This window comes from Solanum pennellii, chromosome 2 (assembly GCF_001406875.1).
Source record: "Solanum pennellii chromosome 2, SPENNV200".
NCBI lineage: Eukaryota > Viridiplantae > Streptophyta > Magnoliopsida > Solanales > Solanaceae > Solanum > Solanum pennellii.
Genome location: NC_028638.1, coordinates 24,854,174 through 24,858,815, shown reverse-complemented (window position 1 = coordinate 24,858,815; position 4,642 = coordinate 24,854,174). Strand labels below are relative to the sequence as shown.

Here is a 4,642-nt window from a genome sequence, read left to right as displayed (position 1 = left end):
TCTGAAGAATCACCACCTAACGAATTAAGGCACGTTAAGACACCTATCTAACCTAATTAATCTAACTAAGTTCAACGATTCAGACATCAGGATAACGGTTCAAATTACCGAGGGGAAGGTGTTAGGCATCCCTCGAGGTCGACAAATGTAGGTTCCGACCGTATCTCATGCAATTTGTGTGGGGGGTTACAAGTAACATTTAAGGTCACTTCATTTTTATTATGTATTTAATCATCATGCCAAACTAGGTGATAACAATAAATGAATATTAAATAATTAAGATCACATTGTTACTTTGATTAGTATGTTGAGACTGCGAGACTAGGTGACATAGTAAATAACAAAAGAAATAAATACTAAGCAATTAATAATAAATACTAAGTAATTAATAATAAGATACGCGAGATGATAGAAATTATACAATCATATAGGCAAACAATTTTATTTTATGTTAGCCACCCCAATTTTATTATTAAAAAATTAAGGTTACTTCAATTATTTATTATTTAAGAATGTGAACAATGTGATAAATAAATATTAAACTGATATTAGGTATTAATAAAGAGATAAACAAGCAGACAAATTATGCACAAATAGATATAGAAGATAGTCTAATTTTATTAATCATGCTACACCAAACAAGCGTAAGATGTGCAAAAATAAAGCTTTGAACATTGAGAAGGTTTTGAGTAAAAAAAATTATTAAAAAAATATTTTTTAGATGATGCCACGATATTGTTAATCGTGCTCCTCTACCATAGAAACAATTTGATTTGAGATCGGTCTCAGAAAATCATTAATAGTTTATATTTTGAAGACGACTAAAAAGATTAGTTTACACATAAGCACGTAAATATTTACGTATAAATACACATAAGCACGTAAATATTTACGTATAAATACACATAATCTCTTTGAAAAATCTTGGATAGGTGGTACTCCGAGAAATAGAACCATGTGATTTCATTCGTTCTCAATAGCCACGAGATGATCATCTGAGGATGCATCAGCTTTGTTTAAAATTGGAATTAGACCTCGTAATTCCTTTGACTTTCCCACTAACGATAGTTTAGGAGATAGTGCTTATAATTTTTTTTTAAAAAAAATGTCATAATCAACCCAAAGTTTGAACGGAGGATTGAACAATGACTTTGACAAAACAAAATAATCTATGTCATGAGGTTGATTTTTACTCAGTCATAAACATGCTGAAATTTGATTTTAATTATTTAGTATTACATTCGTACTTTCTGAGTGTAAACATGTTGAAATTATTATCAGACGTACAAGCATGATATTTATCTAATAGCGAAGTTTAAACTTATATATATGATAATAAACCAAAAACATATTGAAAGTTATTTAGATCATATAGGCATGCTTTCTAACTTTATAAGTTACGATAAAATAAATAAACAAGGTCCCCCAAATATATCATACATATAGGAGAGTTGGAGTTATACAACATTATTACCAACCAACACTTAAATAAAAATTCAAACATTGAAATTAATTATATAAAAGCTCTGTCCAAGCATTCCTCGTCACGGCGGCTCTTCAACCTCCCACGCTTATTACGAAACCAGATGCTTTCCTTTATTTATCATAAGCATATTTTGTTGGAATTGTTTGCTGTAATTAAGACAAGAGAAACACAATAGTCAATTGAATCTATATTTACAACATTAATTACGCAGTGCAAGCTATAATTTTAAATAACAATTTCCGGTAATTTTGACAAAGTCTATAAACAATTGACAGATCCTAATTACAACCAAGCAAAGAAGGGAAAAACAAATCAGTCAATTAATTCAATTGGTAAAACAATCAACAATTCTCAAACTAAACATAAATGAAAACAAATTATCAGCAATAAAAATTCTTGGATTTCAATAAACTATTTAGGATCAATTGAGAGAAACAAATATTGGAAATTAACAAATCCATGATTATGGCGGAGCAAAACAAAACTCAATGAACATGATAAAAACCGACGGTAAATATTAGCACAAACGCAAAGGGAGAAACCCTCTAGATCACTTTTAAGTTTGATTAGAGAATTTCAACCTAGATTTATTTTCTAAACATCACATTTTACAAGACAAATTAATATATCATGACATACTATAAGATGTTTGAATTCTCAAACTCATTAAGATTAGAGATTTGGAATGACCATAAAATTAATTAAAACTTAACTGGACGAATCATCCAAGATCTGTCTTAACAAGCTTAGAAGCTTTGAAGTATTGCTGGAATTTGTTCGTCCTCGCTGCAAAAGAAGAAAGGGGCGCTGGAGATGGAGAAGATTTCTCCATAGCTGTTGCATGGAGTTGTTGACCGGAGCTATCGACGAAGCTGCTTTTGTTTCGCTGCTCGATGGAGTCGAAGCTTCTGGTTTTGTTGTTGCTCGAAAAATGGAGAATAGAAGGAGCGACGTCGACTTCTGGTACTCGGCATTCTCGCCGGAGCACGCTGCTTGTCGGGGCTACTTTCTGGTGGTTGCTTTCGCCGGCGGGTGCTTCCTTCGCTAGTGGTCTCGCCTGGCTCTTCTATTGGTCCTGCAAAGAGAGGGAAAAAATAAGAGGAAGGTGGAGAAAGGTACAAGAGGCAGAGGAAGATGACATGGGTGTCGCCAATTGAAGCTTATGCTTGCCGGTGGCCTCGCCTGGTAGCTACTGAATCGAGAGGAGAGAGATGGAGGGAGAGAAAGGGGAAGAGAGATCAGCCTCGCGCCTCTTGGTGGTGGCGTTTTCACTAGAGCACAGAGAGAGGGGAGGGGTGACTGTTTCTCTGATTTTGGAGAAGGAGAGAGGAGCGCTGCTTGGAGAGACGAAGAGGAAGAATGAAGATTAGAATTACGGTTAGGATTTCTTTTGTGTTAAAATAGGCAAGGATATGAGATTTAATCTCAACCATTGGATTAGTATTAGATATGGGGCTGAGATTTAATGGAGAAATATGAACGGTTCAGATTAAAGGGTGAGGTCCTTTGAGATCTGAAAAATTGAGACAAGAAAGGGTTAAAATTGTAATCGACTATATGACTATAATTGAAATTACAATTGAATTGGAATGACTAAAATTGAAATGAATTAAAATAGAGTGGGCTAAGATTTAAATGATTTTGAGGAAAATTAATCTATTCAATTGAAATACTACATATATTATAATGATTTTTATATAATTAAAATCACTTAAATTTTAAAATATTTGAATGAAATAATTATTTAGAAATTTATTAATAATTTTGAAACATTTTAATAATATTTGCAATAAATTTTATAAAGTATGCATACTAAAATATATAATTTTTGGACAAAATCGACTAAAATCTTAATTCTAGAAATATATTTTAAAATATGTAATTAATCTAATAGCATTCCTAAAAATGGTTAAAGGTCGGTCAAAATTGGTTGTCAATAGTTGTCCCTTGGTTGCTTGGGAATGAAGAATGAATTGTCGGGTAATCAACATTGACTTAGTAGATGATTTTGTCCGGTCCAATAGAGATGTCAGTGGGATCAATTGAAACAATATAAGATTGAAAAAGGGAACGACCAAGACTTTAATTTTAAGCCGCCTACATATCTTTGGATATACGACAAACAGGTTATGTCTAGTTCTAGATTTAGGAACAAACGAGGCTCCTAAAAATTTAAAAAACACGGCAAGATATTTTAATGGGCACGACATTGGCTTGAATGGATACTATTAGAGTATCGAGAAGAGCAAGACAGAGCAATTCCAACTTTGAGCAAAGTTGAGATGAGTAGTGAAGAATTGATAGGGCCTTCGTTGCGATAGATGTAAGCACAATAATCGTAGTCGAGAGAGAGATGATCATGCCTGCAAATTCTAAAAATGACTAAGCGTTCTATTGTAAGGTGGACAAGCCTAAAAATCATTTTGTGAGGCAGACGAGCCTAGTGTCCTATTATTAGGCCGACGAACCTAGATGTCGTATTGTAAGGTCGACGAACCTGCTGTCCTATTATAAGGAGGACGAGCCTAAATATCGTATTATAAGGTGGACAAGCCTAAACATCCTATTGTAAGGCGGAAGGGCCTAAATGTCGTATTGTAAGGTCGACGGACTTAGTGTCCTATTATAACGCAGATGAGCCTAAACATCATATTGTAAGCAGACGACTCTAAACATCATATTGTAAGCGGAAGGGATTAATGTCCTATTATAAGGCGGACGGTCCTAATTTTCGTATTGTAAGGTCGACGAACCTAGTGACCTATCATAAGGAGCACGAGCCTAAAATGTCGCTTTTTAGGGCAAACGAGCCTAAACATCCTATTGTAAGGTGGAAGGGACTAAATGTCATATTGTAAGGCGGACGAGCCTAATGTCATATTGTAAGGCGAAAAACTTGTTGTCTTATTATAAGGTAACCTAGACTAAATTAAAAATATGTAGATTACAGTATCGAGTTGATATAAGTGAACATTTTTAAAATAGTCTGAACGGTAGCTTGAGTTACCCAGGTGATGTGTCACGACCCAAAACCGAGCCGCGACTGGCACCCACACTTACCCTCCTATGTGAGCGAACCAACCAATCTAAACCCTAACATTTCAATTTAATATCAACAGAAAGTAATGCGGAAGACTTAAACTCATTAATAAAAAC

At 34.1% G+C, this 4,642-nt stretch overlaps 1 long non-coding RNA gene across 1 annotated transcript; it reads right to left on the bottom strand.

The window, feature by feature from the left end:
- Positions 1-1,367: 1,367 nt before the first annotated feature.
- LOC107009313 lies at positions 1,368-2,850 on the bottom strand. Its single transcript, XR_001455396.2, has 2 exons — positions 2,200-2,850; positions 1,368-1,632 (listed from the first exon to the last, which is right to left on the bottom strand). It is a non-coding gene; the product is annotated as an uncharacterized LOC107009313 (long non-coding RNA).
- Positions 2,851-4,642: the final 1,792 nt, after the last annotated feature.